At 39.4% G+C, this 20,266-nt stretch overlaps 1 protein-coding gene across 3 annotated transcripts in view; it reads right to left on the bottom strand.

Moving 5' to 3' along the window:
- The window catches only part of GRHL2 (grainyhead like transcription factor 2), a 156,236-nt gene that overhangs the window by 134,969 nt on the left and 1,001 nt on the right, over positions 1 to 20,266 (bottom strand). The window lies entirely within an intron of this gene.

The following is a 20,266-nucleotide window of genomic DNA, read 5'->3' as shown; positions in this document are numbered from 1 at the left end:
TGAGTGGAGGGGGAAGGCAGTGGTGTGCTAAAGTGTTTAATTTCAATATTAAAAGAAATGTTTTATTTGTAAACAAAGCTTTAAGAAGTAAGAAGAGTGGTTACACACACCCCACCACGTGCATATGTGTGTGTGTGTGTGTGTACGTGTGTGTGCGCGCGCGCGCGCGCTCGAGAGCACAGAGAGAGACAGAGACAGAAAAAGAGACAAAGGGGAGAAAGAGGAAAGGAATAGGATGAGAAGGATGAGGGTGGGAAGAGCAGAGAGTAGAGGAAGAGAAGAAGAACAGGAGAGAGAAAAAGTGTCGGGGATGGGGGACAGAAGGACAGAGACTCTCTCTCAAATGTAAACACCCCCCACCCTTGCATCCAACATCTCTCTGCTTAAACATCTCTAGTAAGAAGTCTCTACCTTATAAAACACTTCATTCCACTGCTAGAAAGCTCTCATTGTTAGGAAGCTCTTACTCTCTGACAGGCACTCAAGTGCACCCTGCAAACCTCCAGCAGCCTAAAGAGAACTGACAATGGCCCAGGGGCCACTGAAGCCAGGCCTCCCACAGACGGCCCCCTGCCAATGACTAAACTCAGCCTAGGTGCTAAAGCAGGTGCAGAACTGCCCTGATGGCACAAGCTAGAAGACTCCTAAGGCTTTGAGGAAACTTCCGTAGACAAGAGACAGACAAGAGGCAGGCAAGAGGCTTCCACCCAATCCCTCCCTCTCCCACGTTCAGGGTGAGACTTGCCCCTGGGCCCGGGGCTCTCCCTCCCTTACCCGTTGCCCTCCCTACACCCCCTCAGAGGACCCTGGGATAAGGCATTTCCTTCATAAAGTCCTGGCTTATTTAATCTCATCTTAGTGAGGGCTTCGTGGAGGATCTGAATTAGCTTATACATAAACTGAGCCAAAATCTTCTGTATATTTTACCCGAAATCTGACTAAATCTCATTTTCAACTGTTGGTCCCAGTTCTAGCTACATGAACAACTGCCTAAGTCTTTTTTCCTGTGGCCCCATTTTTTCCAGTTGAATGATCCATAAAAGTAATGATGAGCTGTCCTCTGTGTGTGTCTGTATATGGGTGTGAATGTGTGTAAAAGGGTGGGGCTGGGGTGAAGGTAATGGTAGGGGAGGTAAAATCCGATTAACAAAAAAAGGGTGAGAAATGAGAAGACATCCCACTGCTAAAGAAGAGATCAGAAACTGATGATTTCCTGGAAAATATAAATGCTAAAACTTGGCCTCAAGTAGACGGCCTGAACAGACAAAGGAAGTATACAAGAAACTAAAAGGATAGTCAAGGACCTTCACCAGGTATGGGCAACCTTCAAGGAATAGATCACTCCCACATTGTTTGAATTACTGCAGAACATAGTAAGACATGGGAAGTTTCCTAACTCATTCTAATCAGCTAGCATAACATGGATATCAAAACACAAAAGATTGCATGCACCTATACACACGATACACACACACACACACACACACACACACAGGAAACAAGAGAACAGGATCAATTACGATGACAATGATAAGGACAGACGACATTTACTGGGTGTTTACTATGTACCATGGACTTACATACTTCATCCCAATGCTGGGAAGCAAGATCTCTTACTATTATTCCTGTTTTATGGAGGAGAAACTGAGGCACAGAGCGACTAAGGGACTTACCAAAGGTCACAAAGGTCATAATTCCAGTAAGCAGTGGGACTGGGGTGAATACAGCTATAAAATCCCCAAAATAATATTGATGAACTGAATCTATCAATACGTTTTTACATCATGACCACACAAGGCTTGTCCCAAGAATACAAGACTGCTCTAAAAACAATTAGGAAATGTATTAGTGGATATCATTATAGTAAGAGAATAACGTAATATGGAAATCGTTTTTGAGAGTCAAGAAACCTACAGTACCATCATACTTAAAAGTGAGACATTAAAACCACTTCCTTCACAGAATGTCCTCTGCTATCTCGTTTTCAACATCGTACTTGACATCCTGAGCAATGTAATAACAGAGAAAGATTTAAGAAATCTGAAATATGGAAAAGGAGGGGAAAAATCATTATTTGTAGATAACATAATTACTTAATGGACAATCTGAGACTCAGAGAGAGGGGAAGAGGAGATGAACGGATAGATATTAGAATAGAGGAGTTCAGATGGGTAGTCAGGTACAAGATCACATAAAACCAAGAGCTTTTCAAAGGCTAGATCATATTTAATGCTGAAACCCTGAGGACATTAGAAAAGGAGGTCCACTCTCACACCTATTAGTATTAGCTAACATTGTTCTATTGAGATAGATTGATACACTTAGAAATGAGAATGAGGGACGCCTGGGTGGTGCAGTCAGTTAATTATCTGACTTTGGCTCGGGTCATGATCCCAGGATCCTGGGATCGAGTCCAAGTCTCCCTCTGCCTGCCACTCTCCCTGATTGTGCGCGCTCTCTCGCTCTCTCTCTCACAAATAAATAAATAAAATCTAAATAAAAAAAAAATAAAATCTAAATAAAAAAAAGAAATGAGAATGAAATAAAAGGTATAAAAATTGGGAGAGATTAATAAACATTTGCACACACTATGACTTCATGATGATACCCAAGAGAAACAGGGGAACAACTATTACAAGCAAAAGGCAATAAAATAAGGTGGCTGGACACAAACTAACATTTAAAAATCAGTATCTTTCCTATATAAAAACAACCAGCTAAAACATGTAAAGGAAGAAAAGACTCCACTTAAAATGGTACCAAAAAGATAACATACTTTTGAGAAAATTTAAAAATTTAAAATAAACTTAACAATAAAGGTGCAAATCTTTGACGAGAAACATCAAAGATTTAAATAAATGAAGCAAGACATACTCTGTTCTTAAATAGGAAGACATATTAATAATAAAATTATTTAAAATTAATAAAGGATACAAAATTAAAATAAATCATAAAATTAATAAAATATCAACTCTATACCAAAGTTATCCCTAAATTTTAATGCATTCCCTTCCTTCTTTCCCACTCCCAAATCAGGATTTCTTGAGAACTACAGAAGCTGATTCTAAAGTTTATATTGAAAATGAAAAGAAAAAAAAAGGGGCGAAATAACCAGGAAGATATGTTAAAAGAAGAATCATGAGATGGCACAGCACTTTCAGATATGAAAACATTTTACAGAGAGAAATGAATACATAGGTACATAGTTGCTTCTGAAGCATAAATGGTTTGGTCAGTGGAACAGAATAAAGAGTTAAGAAACAGTCCCAAGACACATAGATATTTAGTATGTGATAAGAGCTGAATTTAAATTAAGTGGGGGAAGTGTGTATTACTCAGTAAGTGGTATTGACACAATACGGTGGCCATCTAGAAAAGCAATCAGGTAAGAATCCTACTTCATTTCTTCATCAAGTAAATTCCAGATGGATCAAAGCTTTCAATGGAAATGTGAAATTGTACGTCACGGAATGGCAGAATAAAATTTGGAAAAAACTAGTGTTAGGGGAGGAGAGGGGTTATTTGTTTCTTTGGAACTATCTGACTTCGGAACTATATGCCTTCCTAAGCAAGGCATAAAACCTAGAAGCCATTTAAGAAAACAGATGAGCGACGCCTGGGGGGCTCAGTCAGTTAAGCGTCTGCCTTTGGCTCAGGTCATGATCCCAGGCTCCTGGGATCAAGGCCAGCATTGGGCTCCTTGTTCAGTGGGGGAGCCTGCTTCTCCCTCTCTCTCTGCCTGCCATTCCCCCTGCATCTGCTCTCTCTCTCTGTCAAATAAATAAATAAAAATTTAAAAAAAAAGAACAGATTAATTCAGCTACCTAAAAATTAAAAATCTCTGCAAAGCCAAAAACGCAACATAGTCAAAAGACACATGACAAACTGGTAGACAACAGGCTAATCTCTGGGTATATCCACAGCTCTTACAATTCATCAGGAAAAGACCAAGAGCACCATGTGATCCAGTAACCTCACTTCTGGGTATATTATCAAAAAGAACTGACATCAGGATCTCTAAGAGATATCTTCAGTTCACTGTTCATCACATCACTATTCACCGTAGCCAAGATAGGCAAACAACCAAGTGTCCACTAACAGAAGAATGGATAAAGAAAAATGTGGTGTATACATACAAGGGAATATTATTTCACCTTAAAAAAAATGGAAATTCTACCATGTTCAACAACATGGATAAACCTGGAGGACATTACACTAAATGAAATAAGCCAGATATAGAAAGACAAATACTCTATGACTTCACTTACATGAAGGGTGTAAAGTAGCCACGCTCGCAGAAGGAGAGAATACAACATTGGTGCCAGCAGTTGGCGAGAGGGGGAAATGGGGAGTTGTTGTACAACGGGTTTAAAGTTTCAGTTATACTAGATGAATAAATTCTAGAGATCTGCTATACAACACAGTCCCCGTAGTTAACAATATGGTATTACGCACTTCAACATTTGTTAAGAAGGTAAATCTGATGTTGTGTTCTTAACATACACACACACAGGGACACAAAAGCCTCCGGGAGGTGTTGCATATGTCTATTATCTTGATTATGGTGATAGTATCACAGGTGTTTGCATATGTCTAAACTCACCAAATTGTTCATTAAGTTATGTACAAATGTTACACTAAATATATGCAATTCTTTGTGTATCAATTATACCTCAACAAAGCTGTTTTAAAAAGAGGCCAACAACAAAACAGAATAATAGGCAAAGAGCATTAACAGTCCACCAGGGGAAAAAACACAGACGGCTTTTGAATATATGAGGCGTGCCTGGGTAGCTCATTTGGTTAAGCGTCTGATTTCGGCTAGGGGTCCTGGGATCAAGCCCCATGCTGGGCTCTCCGCTCAGTGGGGAGCCTGCTTCTCCTTCTCCCTCTGCCCCTTCCCTTGCTTGTGCTCTCTTTCTCTCTCTCAAATAAATAAATAAAATCTTTAAAAATAAATGAATAGAAAAAGAAACGTAAAGTAAGAGAATAGATACAATTTTTCATGTCAGCAAAAATTCTGAAGGCTGATAAGATCTATTGCTTGAGGGTAGGCAGAAATGGGTATATTCAAACATTACTGATTAGAATATAAATTAAAGTAGCATTTTTGGGCAACAGCCTAAGATTTCAACATGCATAGCCTTTGCCCCACCTCTATGAATTCATCCTTAAGCCACACACACATATTCATACTGTGGAATACTGTGCAACTATTTTAAAAAAAAAAGTGCTCTGTATTGACATGAAATCATCAAAACTCATGTAACAACATGTATAAAATGGTTTATGCAGAAAAAAATGAAAATTTTAAAAACTTTCAAATACACACACATTCATATGTGATATAATAACTAGGAACACATCTAGAATTCTATCCAATGAGCTGTCAAAATTCTGTTGAAAATGGTAGGAGAAAAAGAACTATAGAAGGGATATTTGTCTTTTTTTCTACCTAAATGTATAGTTATTGTGTAATGAAATTTTTTAAAATATTCATACATTTTAATCCCATAAATTCCACTTATAGAAATTCATTCTAGGAAGTGATCAAAAAATCTTGAAAGGTTTTTTTATAAAAGTATGATTTTATAACAGTGAGAACTATGGGAACAACCTGCATGTAACCTAAATCTAAGTCAATGATAGCAAACCCACAGGTAATATTCTATAGCCACTAAAATATTTAGGGGAAAAAATCATAAAATTATGGACAAATACTTCTAGGGTTAGATTGAAAAAAAAGAAAAAAATATGCAATATGACCAATTACCTAAAGATTCCCCTTCCCTGGCATAGTGCTTTATAGTTTTCCTGGGGGAAGTCCATTATTTGTACCTTGCAAATGGTAGACTTCCTAATCAAACAATTCTTAAATTTACAGCTTCAAGAAAATTTGAAATAACAGGAGAAAGTGTACCATGGATCACATGAAATCCTAGATAATCAAAGAATGTATTTAAAATGAGTTCTACCTTCGAATGGAATTAAATATTTTTTCTTCCTTAATCAGTAGCCAAACTAATTAAGCTGACTTTTCCTTTTCATGCCCTCTTTTAGGTCTTTTTAGGGAAAAAAAAATTATATATCCGAAAGGTTAACCATACGTGGAAGATTGAAGAAAACAGCCTCCATAATTAACAAACCAGATTATGGGTTCCTGATTAATACAGCTGGCTCTAATGCCACCAACACTTAAAACAAATTTCTAATTGTCCTAGATGTTTTAATGTTACAGCTCAGTTTAGAAAAGTACCAAAGCACTTCCATAAATTGCCAGTTTCCACAGATGTTACCTTTAACGCTTCAAGCAACATGCATATGACAAAGCATACTAACAAGTTTTAACCCCATAGCTCTAGAAAAGTTTTTTAATACAAACTTTAATTACAGAGCTCTAGAGATTTATCTTTGAAAAGTGATTCCATTCTAAATAGCCCTACTATTTAGATAAACAACCAAAGTGTTTCTTAAACCACTAATAATAGATCCCCCCAAAAATGCGAATGGATGAAAGCCTGACCAAACCTGAGAAATGAAAAACAGTGACAGTTCTTTTCAAATCAAAATAAAGAAGAAAATTTGAAGACTTGCACTATTTTGTCTTATTTTGGACCTTCCTGCCTCCAATTTTCCCACAACTAATTACCTCCAAAATGGAAGGTAAATTGTGCATTTTTTTTCTAAATTACTTCTTTTCTAATTATATTGTTTAAGATTCTCAGAACTTACACTAGTAGTCTGTTTCATCTTTGGGGTCTCTGCACCTGGCATGGTGCCCAGCTCTGTGCCTGACCTGCAGGCACTCGATAAATCACAAGGTGAAATAGATGGGTGTGGTGACCACTTATTTGTTGTTGCTTGAATGTAGTCATCCTGTACTAGGTCATCATCAGTCAGCTTGGAGATATAGGCTCCTTGTCCCTTGATGCAGTTCCCTGAACTTGTGGTCTTTGATTAGAGAGATTGAGTGCAGACCTGGATCATTGCTTTCACTGGCAAAGAATGGGTGCTGTGTTAAGGACAGTTCTCAGACCCAATGACTCCTACTGAGAGAAAAGACCTGAGAAGGCTGGACCTTCTGCTAACAGACTCTTTTTACTGATGCTAAACTCTCTACAAAATCCCAACAAGAGTCTTTAAGATATCAAAATACTGTATATATTAAAAATAAAACATAAAGGTCTCCTAAGACAGAAAACACAATTTGAGTAAATGGAAAGAAATACAGTCCCAAATAACTTACCATTTTTACCCTATCAAATTGGCAAAGACTGTAAAGAGGATAATATGCATTGTTGGGAAAGGAATGAGGAATCCTTCTCCCTCGGATCACTGTTGGTGGGAGTGTTAATGAGGAGAAAATATCTGGATGGCAATTTGGAAATACGAACCAAATGTCTTTAAAAAGAGCATGCCTTTGATCAGGAATGTCTATTCATTGGAACATTTTTCAAGGACATAACTAAGAAGTATGTGAAGACTTAACTTTAAAGATAATCATCCAAATATTGACTTAGATAGTAAGAAACTGAGAAAAAAATCTGAATGTATGACAGTAGGGAACCGGCTAATTTGGACTTTTCCATTCCATGTAGAACTATGGGGCCATTAAAAATATCATCATGGAAAGTTATCCATGATCAACATTAATTTCAAAGATAAATTATTAAACAGTATGTAAATTATTATCTCATTTCTGTACACATTTGTATGTACATACATTGAAGACATTAAATATATAGATGTCAAAGTGTTAATAGTGTTAACATCTCTGTGTGGTAGTTTTGAAAGTAATTGTGTATCTTAATGTTTTTACAATTAAGTATGAATTAGTTACCTTATCAAGGGTCTTTTTTTCCCAAGAGTCTTTTAAATAACCTTAAAACTGAGGCTAAAATAAAGGAAAAAAATTGTAGTGAGTTAAGTCCCTACAGGATGATCTCAGATTTGCAAATCATGATTTGAGAGCCACGAAAGTACTCACATATACACAGGAGCTGTATTAGCTGACATCAAAAAATGTAAAGCTCTGAACATTTTTTAAATCATGAAATTAAATGACAAGAAGCTGGGAAAATGATAGCCAGAATTTTGACAAAAGGGTTAATAATTACAGGTGTGTAAAGAGCTCTCACAAATCAAAAAAAATAAAAATCACTTTTTTTTTCTTTTTTTAAATGAGTGAAAAATAAGAAAAGGGCACTGCTAACCCACATGGTACATTTGTGCAGATGTTGGAAGGTGCCCTTTTCCCTGGGCAGGGGCCAGAGGGAAGCATAGCTGGACCTCAGCCCCAAGGTCCCCTCGTCCAGAACATAACAACACAACCACATATAGTAGCTAAGGCAAGAGCCAGATCTTCAATAAAAAGAAGTATAAATGACCAATAAACATCTGAGAAAATGTTTAACTTCATTAATTATGAAACCGAAAATTAAAACAAAAATACACTTTCATTTTGCCCTTTGAATGGACAAAAAAATTATAATTATAATTCTCATTTATTGATGACACATTGTGCAAAAGACACCCTCTAACAACGTGGGGAGAAAAATTTTTACAATCTTTCTAGAAGTCATTTTCAAATTATGGATCAAGAACCGAAAAATATTTATGTCTTTTCATTCTTACAGTGCCAGAAACCCATTTTGAAGTAATAACCAGAGATACAAAGATTTATGCACAAGCATGATTTATAATAATGAAAAAGCAAAACAACCTAAATAAAAATAGAAGATGATTGATCTTTAAGTGTTATGTAGAATACTTAAGAGACTAGTAAAATGCTAATAATATAGCATTAAATGGGAAACCCAGAATGGCATGAATGATGTAGAAAAGGGGGATCATAATTTGTATACTCTTTTATAAGCACATTCATATGCAGGTACTTATCAGAAACCGTAAGAAAATGTATAGTGTTAAGATTCTGGAATTATGAGTGATTTTTCTTCTACCTACCTTTCTCTAGTTTCCAGTTTCTCCTCAGGACCATATATTATGTTCATAAAAAAAAAAAAAAAAGTCTCCGTAAGAGATGGTGTTTTAAAAAAACACACGTGCAAATGCAAAAGTGCCTCAAAAATAGTTACAATGAAAGTCAGCCTGGAAGATGGCCTTGGAAGCAGTTTAGTGGGTCGTTCAGAAATGGTGCAAAACAGTGATTTATAAAATAGTCCATTGTATGTTCAGTACAATAAAAATCTCAGAATCATAACTTTTTCAATTTCCTCCATATTCCAGGAATATTTGGTACAACAACGACAAAAACAAACAAATCTGGTTAGTCCTGAAAGCTCTGAATAGAGTGTTCGATTTTGTTCACCTGGCCAAGCATGGGTATGCTGCGATAGAAAAACTTGCAACTTAGTAACTAAATGTATCCCAGGTATCTACCAAACCCGTATTTCATTGTTTAGGAAGGATCAGGAAGTCAAAAAAAAAAAAAAAAAAAGCCTATGGGTCTTTTAAAAGAGGAAAGAGAAAAACAATCTCTACTCCAGTTTATTTCAAGTACTAGAAGCAATCAAATGCATTGTGTCCCAAAATGTGTGGGCAAATTCAAAAAGCAAATTTGTAGTTTTGTATGGCTGAATAGAATACAAACCACACCTTTTAGGTTGTTTACTAAAATTGAAAATACAGGATAAAAAGACAAGCCCTTCGTTCATCCCTCCCACCAGTCCTGTAAGAATACGTGCCTTTATTTAGACTTTGAACATTGAAAGAAAATTTTTACGTTTTGTAAATGTAAGGCACTATTTGAGATCTGATAAATCTCTGCACCATAAGAAGAAACATATGGGGGAGGGGAAACCAGGGAAACCATGGAAGAGAAAGGGACAATTGCAAATTTCACTTTTGAATCCACAAACCAAGAAGTATACCTATGATGAGTTTCTGCTTCACAAACTCTTGTGTTGATTCCACAGCCAAACATTGTTTTGGTTTGCTCCTATTTGCAAAGTTCATTTCCATTTTTTTAAGCCTCTACCCCCTCCGTGTGTGTTTGTGTTTTCCTCTGACATAACTTCAGTGATTCTGTAAGGCCCTTTTCTCTCTCAAGTTCCTATCGGGTACTTTTTGTTCCCCTGCTGTGGATGCTCCTTGGATAGGTTGATAAGCAAATAATTTCACATTTTCTACAAAGACTCCATTAAAGAGACTGCAGGAAATGCAGTGATGCAATCTCATACAGCTTAACTAAGAGACTCCGGCGTGCATCTGGCATGATCTATGTCCCAGCTTGTAGAAGCAGGCAGATGAGTCACACACTCTGCCCTTCAGGGAAAATGCAAGTCTACGTTATGGAAAAAATAAACTGTTGTTAAAGAAATAATAGCAACTCAAACTTGCCTACAACTACTTTTTATTCTTAAAGGAAGTCGTATTCTGGGCTCTACTTATACTCCTAAGGATTAAATACAACTGGACTCACCCCCGAGTCTCTCCCAAAAACACTCAGGTGGAGTCGGGCTGCCTCCTCTACAGAGAATTTTCTTCCAAGCGAAACTACACAGGTGCGTACAGCCTACTGAGTAGAAGGAGTTTCTCTCCTCCTTAGTCATTCCCCCGCTTCAAATTATATGAGCGTTACAAACTCCTACACCATTCGTGCTATTTTGAAAAATAGTTGGAATCTGATAATTGGGCAAATCCAAAAATACAGGGTTGTGGAAACATAAACCTAACTGATCTACAGGTGAGTGAAGCATAGTGCGGAAGACACACAGGGCTCACCAGCAGTGAAGGGCAAGGAGGCAAATGCTTGCATCAGGAGAGAGGTGGGGACTGCTGTGCGGGATCAGATCAATTCTACCTGGGCCAAGCAAGCAGGCAGACTTTTCCATTTTATTTAGAGTACGTATGTGTTATTTTTAAATGTTTCCATGGCAGAATGACTATTTTAAAGGATAACCTTTAAATTTTTCTCTTTTATTACGAAAGCAGTACAAACTCACTAAAGCAAACTAGAAAAACATGGAGAGGCACAAATCAGAGACAGAAGTACCTATAATTTCTGTACACAGAGAGCAAACCACTGTTAACCTATTGTGGTGTTATTATTATTATTATTATTATTAGGTTATATTTTCTATGCCTATAAACATTACAGTAAAAGACATCATGAACATTTCTCCAGCCATTAAATATTTTTCCATAATATGATTTATAATGCTTCCAAAGTATCCTACCATCTCACTGAGCACAATTTACTAAACCAATCCTTTGTAGCTGGGCACTTAAGGGTTTTTTCTGATGTTTCACTTTCAAAAATAATGCTACAATTAATATCCTTGATTATTTCCTTAGGACAAATCCCTACAACTGAAATTCAGGTGTGTTGTCAAGAAGTAGACCCATTTCAGCCAGTTTTGCCAAGCGCCTTCCAGAAAGTTTGTAATAATTTATAATCCTCCTAGAAATGTATTTTCCCCAAACCCAGCTTTTTATAGCTTTTGTGAATTATCTACTCATGTTCTTTGACCATATTCTATTGAGGCATCTGTCCTTTATTAAAATGCTTTCAAAAATATGTAAGATACATATCTTTTTTAAGTAGACACCAAGATTCCAAAGCAGCTAAAAAATTGTGGTCTGCAGAGGAAGTACAATGTACGTAAAGGGTCATGTAACCTATAAAAAGTCCTCCAACATGAAAACCTTCCAAGGGCTACAATCCATTATCCATTTTGTCCTGGTACCGATACTGACCTCAGAGAAAACGGACTTCAGAGACCCTAAATCCTATATATATAAAACACAGTAACATACCAGAGAAGGAAATTTTATTCCACACCTAAATGAATGGTCATTAAGTGCCTGATGTGAGATAATATATTACCTTATAATTGAAGTGAAACCCCAGATACTATTCTTACCCTTATATTATTTAATACCGTCTCTGAACACTTACTAAACTACTGGCTTCATAATATCGCCTAGAAATGGGTGTCCCTGAATTATCTTTTATTCAGAGGAAATGGAAGAGGGAAGAGGAGGAGAGGGGGGAAAGAAAAAGGAAGAAGAAAGGAGAAGGGGGGGGAGGAGGAGCAAGAGGGAGGGGGAGGGGAGAAGTTATCCCATTTGCTTAACGTTCTTAGCTTTCTAAATTTTACTTCATGTTCCATCCATTCCGATATTGCCTCACTCTCACTCCTCACACCTGCCCAGAGGAACCTACTTCCTATGCTGTCTCTGGAAAGAGTTCTCAGCGTACCTGCCAGCCTTTTTTATCTGATTTTCTTGTACCCTTTATCTACCAGCCCAGTGAAGCTGTGCAGGGGTCCTCTAGATAAACCAGATTTTCCTTCCTAGCTGCCCTTCTGAATTCCTCCCACCTGCCATAAGTCTGTTTCTTGGTCATCTCAGACCACTGTTTATTTTGATAAAGGGGTGAGGGTGGCATGCGGGGGTGGAAGCAAATCCCACCGTGCCCAGTACTTCCCTTTCTTGCTAACACCCATCACTGTTTCCGTGAGCCACCACCAGTCCAAATCCCTCTGGAGGGAGAAGATGAGACTCACGGAATGTTGCAGCAGGTGATTATCCTCAGAAATCATTTATTTCAACTTCATTTTACAGATGAAAAATAATGAAAAAAGAATTCTCTGATCTTACGTTAATTCTTATTGGCAATTCAGGAAAGAGGCAAAGCTACCTTTGTTCCTTGCTTTTTTGAAAAGTTAGATCCAAGAAGTACAGAAAGCAATTATTTCATGGGGCTCACTGAACTGAGAACTAAAAACAATGATTTGGGGTGAGTGTGGGAAAGGAAAGTCCTTTCCAACTCACACTAATACTATACTATCAGAATCTTAAACAGGTGTTTCATATATTCATGTTTCTATTTTAAGGAGTAAATAAGCAATGCCTCCCCCATTCCCAATCTCCCTTCCCAGAAAAAGACAACATATTTTTTTTTCAAATTAATGAAAACGTCAGACTTTCAACATACTTACAACCTCAACAGGCAACACAGAAGAAAGAATGCACAGCACTTTTCTCCTTAAACCAAACTTTTAGCTCCAAATCCAATGCTTGGTTACTCACATGCCCTGTGTGATCTCTACAACTCATCCTAGCTCTAGGATTCTAGGCTTCAAGTTAAAGTCAGTATCAATTCCCCAGAAGGGCAGATAACCACATGCCATTCCACACTAGACATCAGCCAGGCAGCAACTCTCCTCCTACTGGGAAAAATGCTGGCAACTCAACAGTGGCTAAAGCATTGTTTCTTCCTGCTCTTTCTCTTCCTCTCTTTTCTCCATTCTTCACTTCAGTGCCTTTTCTAAAACTCCAATCTAAATTCAGAGACCTTAAAAAACAAGACCGTGGCCCAGGAGGGTGAGCCATACTTGTACATCCAGCATTCAGATGAAAGGCGGGCACCAAAGTAAAAAGCAGCAGCAAGCAAATCTTGCTTTCTTTTTCTGCTCTGGAGGGTGTCTGCATTCACACTTGTAAAGGAAGCATTTCCTCAGGAGTGAATGTGAAGTCAGATCACTTTAAAAGTGCTCCCCACAAAGTTCATTGCCATGTTCATTACAAAGTAAAATAAGGCTCTTCATCCGCTGCAGGCAGCAATTGCTTTCCACTGAATGCCCATTCAAATGCATGAACAACCTCCATAACCCAATTTACTGTTGAAATGTACGTTGAAATCCCCTGAAATGTACCAGCTTTTCTAGTATTTTCCAAAGAACTCTAAAAAGGTGTACTTGTATGGTATATAGCAATTCAAAATGTGCTGTTTTTAGAAATAACGTTACTGTAATCCTGGTTGTCCGCAAAACACAAGTTAAACACTTTTAAATCCTCTTCCCACTAAAAATGAGTGGGGGTGGGGTGGGGGTTGGGAGGTAGAGCCTCAAAGAGATACTTTCTTTTTTCCATGCCATTTAATCCATTATAGTCCAGGCCTTTTTACCATTTACCATTAAAAGACTTACAGAATAAAATGTAATTTCCTACTAATAAATGGATAGATGGATGGATGGATGGATGGATGGATGGATGGATGGATGGATTTGAACCAAGGAGCTGGGACTTCTCTAAAGGATGGAAATACACAGGGCTGGTGGGGAGAAAGGTGAATCTGAACTTTGGGGGCCTTCCCAAGATCTGAGAAGCTGTCTGAGGGACTCCTAGGTACTTGTTGCCATTACTAAGCAACCGCTAGTTCTCCTGGGCCAAAGCAAAAATTCCTATTCAACCTGTTGCTGCTCGTTAAGGAATTTTTCCTGGACAAGTTTGCCAAACCAATCACTACTCTATTTCAGCTTAGACTTAGTTGTTATAATTGAGCAGCAATCCCTGAACACCTTTTGAAAAGGAAGAGAAGGTCCACACCCTGATATGAGACCAGGCATCATGAGTGAGGACTCTAAGTAACTTAGGATAAGGCTTTGCTTATACTAAGAATAACTCAAAAGTAAACATTTTCCAACTGAGTAAACTCAGTTGACTTCAATGAGGTTAAGGCAACATCATCTCTGCCACCTTAACTCTTGGGTCAGGTAGCAAGGATGGGGTGCTGACGCTCAATGTAAATGCTAAGAGAATGCAGCAGAGTTCACTGACTAAAATAACATCTAAATTCAGATTCACATTTATCTCAATGCATAAAAGCTGTGCATGTGTCAATTTCCACCAAGTAATACGAGAGGAAAAAAAATCAAGAAAGCAGCATCGGGAGACAGACCAAGGAAGAAAGGAAGGAAGGGAAGGAGGGAGGGGGAAAACATTTGGCTTAGATTAGGGAGGAAGAGGGAAAATATTCTTTATCCCAACTGTTCACTTTTAACCAGAAATGTGTGCCTAGTTATATCAAAGTCACAAAGAGAAACCGAAGCACTTGCTTAAATTACCTAAGCCTTTTCTAAAAAAATAGATTTAAAAACCTAACATCAAAATAATAACCTTGTTTAAATTAACTATAGATTTCCAACAAATAGTTCTTGGGTTATTGGGTATTTGTTGTTTAAATGTGCCTATGTATGTTGGACTTACCTGATCACTCGTTTAAATTCTCCTTTTGACTTAAATCAGATGGCACTGGGCCCATTTGGGTGGACTGATCCCGGCAGGACCTAATTTACAGGACAGTTTAAAACAGGACCTAATTACAGGACAACAGAAGGTCTAGTACCACCTTATCAGGGTAATACTTAAAGCTACCATTAGCCCTAGAAATAAAACTGCAACCATCATCCTATTAAATCATTTCACCAGGGACCAACATCAGATTGGAACTTGTTATCTTTGAACTTGTGCTACAAAATAGATTCCAAATTCAATGAAATGACTGTCCCTAGAAAAATGAACACTAGTTTTAGGTTCTAATGTGAAACTGTAGGTCAAAGCTGACCTTCTAACTCTAACCTAGCTCCCTAGTGAGTGGGCTCCAGCCTAAAATCTGAGCTTGACCCTTAGCTACAGACCTGGCAGAGGCCCACATGGGTGACATCACTCCAAATCAGGTCTTTAGCAGCTCCGGAAATAGATGACCTGTCAAAAGGACCCCATTCTTCCAGAAGAGGCAGTTAAGCAAAACAATGAAAGCAAACAAAATTGACAGGAGGCCAAAGAATTCTAAAGCCAAGTTAAAATTATATCAGAAGCTGCTTAAACGAGATAGCACAAAGAATGTAAAATAAAGCCCCCAGGTTTCATTTCACTGACACACTGGATAAACACCTGAGAAGTCAGCATACAAACTGAATTTATTATGTAAAGTCACATCGTGCACTCGCTTAAAGCATGACCTCACTAACTAACCATATCATGAAATGTACATTAAAATGTAGCTGGGACAATTTTTAAATTAAGATGCCCTAGACCCTCTGATTTCACAGCTCTGGGGTGGGACCCAGGAATCTGTAGTTTTACCAAATGCCTCATGTGGTATTTTTGTAATCAAATGAGTTCGGGAAACAATGATTTAAAGGATTTCTTGGAGATTTCTATTATTAAGCACAATATACATAAACACAGTAGCGTATTTATTACGTACTTACGAAATTCAGCCTTTTTTTAAGTCAATCCGAATTTTCATCTGGTTGTCTAGCATTTTCTTATTTTTCAGGTAGGTTAACTTTGCCTGTATATTACTTTACTTCATTGAAGATACCAAGCTAACCAAAGCATACTGTAGTGTCTCACTTCCAAACATAGTGGATAAGCCTGTGTTTTCTGAAAGATTCAAGTTTGCAGAAACTGAGTGAGGGCTGAGAAGGCAGGAAACTGAGAAGGCAGGAAAAGGCAAGCTTTATTTTGCAGGAGGCTAAAGTCAAAGGGTTGAGATAGTGGCTAAAGAGTGGTAGGTTTCATGACGGCAGGGTGACAGAGCAAACACCATCTGTACTTGATCCCTCTTCTTCAGTTCTAATTCCCAGCCGTCTTCTAGGATGTGTGTACTTATTCATCTCTAAATTAAGGAGCGTGCAGAATTTAATCCATTGTAGGGAAAAGAACATAAGATCTTACCCATTAAACTGGTGATACTTCAGGAAAGAGATAAGACTGATGTTATTAGCTTATTATTTACTTACCTCTCCATTGCCAGGAACATTTATAAGTATGATTTTGTCTGGTTTTGAATATACAAATATCTGGACTATTAAGGAGATAATAGATTCCATTAGTTTACTTAATTACATCCTTGCTTTACAGGCCAAGCACTCTCCCACCTCAGGGCCTTTGCACTTGCTCTTCCTTCTGCCTGTACTCTTGTCCCAGGTATCTTCAGTGCTTGATCTCTCACTTCCTTCAGGTCTCTGCTCAAGGTCCTCTCATTAGAGAGGCCATCCCTGACCATCTTATATAAAATAGCTCCCATTATTCTTAATCTTTCCTTTGCTTTCCTTCATATCACTTATCACCCTGTAATTTGTTATGTATTCCCTCTTGATTGATTTACTTTTTTCTCCCTACTAGAATGTAAGCATCGTGAGGGCAAAGACTCTGTTCTATTTGCTAGTGAATTTCTTCTTTTTTAATAAGCTGTTGTTTTAAACCACTAAGTTGGGTTTTTTTTTTAAGATTTTATTTATTTATTTGGGAGAGAGGGAGTGAGAGAGAAAGAGCACGAGCAGAGTGAGAGGCAGAGGGAGAAGCAAATTCCCAGCTGAGTGGGGAGCCCAGCACGGGACTGGATCCCAGGACTCTGGGATCATGACCTGAGCTGAGGGCGGAGGCTTAACCAACTGAGCCACCCAGGTGCCCCTCGCTAGTGAATTTCAATGCCAGGATCAATGCCTGGTATATAGTGGCACTCAAGATTTATTTATTGAATAAATAAACAGATATTTTTAGTGGTTTGAGGAAGATATGATTGCTTCTTAATATTTGTGATCTTAAAATATATTTTATACAGCCAAATGGAAACAAACATGCATGTATTAAACTAAAGACTAGAAAGTCTAATTAAAATGTTTTATCCTGTTACTTGAAAGTTTATACCATACGAGACAGCTATATCTTTGAGCATTTTGTCTCCTTTCTAGAATAATGGCCAGACTCCTTAAAACACATAAGATGACTAAAAGAAATTGTCCTAGGCAAAAGTGGGGTGAATAGGGAGGAGGATTGAGATATCATGATCTGATGAATACATTATTGTATTTACTTTGTGACTTTTAGGCACTTACCAGGTATTGACTTAATTAAAATTGTGTCTGTTCATGTCTCACCTTGCACAAGAGTGTGAGCCCCTTGAGGACATGGCCTCACCTTATACATCTTTTTACTCTCTCATAATGCCTATCTGAACGTGGTGCAAATAGTTCATCATCAGAAAACATTTGTGTAACGAAAAATACCCGTGTGTATCAAATAAAATTATACTCATATATGTAATATTATATTCTCCCTGAATATATTTTATATTTTTTGGCAGTAAAAAAAAATTTTTCTAAATCCGTCATTGCCTTGCTAGAAAACACAAACTTGTTGACCAAGATCATAAATCTTCAATAAAATTTAAGGGGGAACAGAGAATCTTCAAATATGTACAAACACAAGCTGTCCTAAAAATACTTTGCTTTAATAGTGATAGTATCGACATTACAGAACATAAAAGCAGAACGTTGCAATCTGAAAAGTCCACAGCCGTAAAAAAGATTATGCTACTTCAGTCCATACCTGCTACCTGGAATTACCTTCCTATGCTACTCAAAAGATTACCTACATTTTGATGGGTTTATGGAAAAATATCCTGTGTGTATTCTTTTAGGTTACTTCTAGAAAACAGACAGGCCTCTAGGTGGATTTTCCATGAAGCTGATAAAGCTCAAGCTTCAGGACGCCTCAATTGCTCTGGCAGGAAGCCCCAGTAACTTGCTCTTCTGTTCTTTTTCTAAGAGCCCACACCTCCACCCCACCTAACACACACAATTGCATAAACTTCAGGCGAGTGAAACCGGGACCCACCCTCCGGTCCTCCATTAGAATATTAACATTAAGAAAACAAAGCTAGAATTCCCCAAAATAATCCAAGTGTCATTTATTAATTTCAAGCATTTCTCAAAAGTCCAGGCAGAGAGAGGCAAGTGGGGTCCAACAGTCTTTTGCAGGTATTGTTCTTATTGGCATTACTTTTCCCAGGATACAAAATTAAGTCTTGGAAAGCATGACTAGATAAAAGCTACTTTCATTAAACATAAGTATATGTAATCCCAAATAGTTAGTACCCATAAAAATTAAGTAATGCATCGTGGTGAAACCAGATTGCTAACGCAGAACTTATTTTCAATACTAAATAAATTGTCTGTTGATGCTAGGTATAACAGGTTAAAATAAAAATCGACCCGTTTTCATTCCGAACTCATCTGAGATACGTTGGATTACAAAACTAAGCAGCGCAACCATGTTAATCGTGCGATTTAACTAAGGAATTGCAAAAAATCTTATCCGATATCCACTAGGTTTGCAAGCATTTTTGACACGAAGATCAAAACAATCCAAAAAATCCTGCTGTCATGTCCGGCTTTACGGCTACTGAAGTTTTCGAGCTCGAGTAGTGATTTCTACAAGGTTGCGAGATGTGGGGTGGTGGTAGGGGTATCCTCCTACAACCACACGCCTTCCTATCCCTATTCCTACCCTCTTCCAGCGTTTTCAATACCAGTTCTTCCCCTCCGGTGTGTACCAAGCAATTAACTTTTCGGTGGTGGGTAAAACCGTACTCATATCTATCTGGTAGTGATTTTTGGGGGGTCTGTTGTCCTTGTTGTTGTTGTTGTTGTTGTTGTTGAAGTATGACAGCCTGTGTTGTTAGATACGCCTACTCTACCAGCGGCCTGACTTTGAAGATGGTCCACCCCTCCAACCCTGGACAGGTCCTCAGGGCATTCCCGTTGCTCGCTCAGGGTCGGTCAATTTGGGACTGGTCCCGGGCCACTTCAGGAGAGGCCCCGGCGGCCTCCTGACGCCGGTCCTTGCCCTGGCGGAAACACCCTCGGGAAGGTCTCCTTGGGGTGGCCACAACACCAGAGTAAAGTTACCAAGTAAAGCAAAAAGGTGGCCCATACGCACTTCCAAGAGTGGAACTCAGCCAGTTCCCAGCCCGGAACGCGCCCGAGAGGGGGAAGGGAGTGTCGCCTCTTAATCCCGAGAAAGGCCTCGGGACCCACCTCCGGCTCCCTCCCGCTCCCGCCCTCGGCCCCACCTCCCCCTGCAAGCACAAAGCCGTCCCCAAGGAGGGGGCCAGGCCTGCGGGAGGCCGCCGGGACGCGACGGGACCGGGGCCCGGCGACCCGCGGCTCCGGCCGCGCAGGCCTCTGATCCCAGGCGAGTCCAGAGTTCCCGTCCCGGACGGAAAGGACATGCTTGCCCGCGCTGCCTTCGAGGCGCGGGAAGCCGGACGCTGCCGCCCGGGCCCTCCGCCTTGGCATCCCAGTCACCCGAGAAGGCCCGGCGCGACCCACGCTGCCCAGCCAGCCACGCCCGAAGTGGCGGCCGCCGGCGGGGAGAGCCTGGGCCGGCCCGGCCGCGGAGGGCCGAGGGCTCACAGGGGCGCGCACGCGTCGCTCGGACGTGGGTGAATCGCTAAGTTGCGGGGGTCCTTTCGCGCCCCACGGAGGTGCAAACTCGGGGCCTTCAATCAATTCCCCTCATTCCGTAGGGCCCTGTGCTCCCGCACCAGAGGAAGGCAACCAAACAATGCGAGGGGTGGGGGGGAAGGTGGGGGCGGGGGTGCGACCCCCGCGACCCCGGCCGCCCGGCGCCTCGCCGCCCGACAGGGGCGCACACGCGGGCGCGC

The sequence above is a fragment of the Ursus arctos genome, unplaced genomic scaffold (assembly GCF_023065955.2).
Source record: "Ursus arctos isolate Adak ecotype North America unplaced genomic scaffold, UrsArc2.0 scaffold_6, whole genome shotgun sequence".
In the NCBI taxonomy this organism is placed as follows: domain Eukaryota; kingdom Metazoa; phylum Chordata; class Mammalia; order Carnivora; family Ursidae; genus Ursus; species Ursus arctos.
This window is presented reverse-complemented; position numbering and strand designations above follow the sequence as displayed.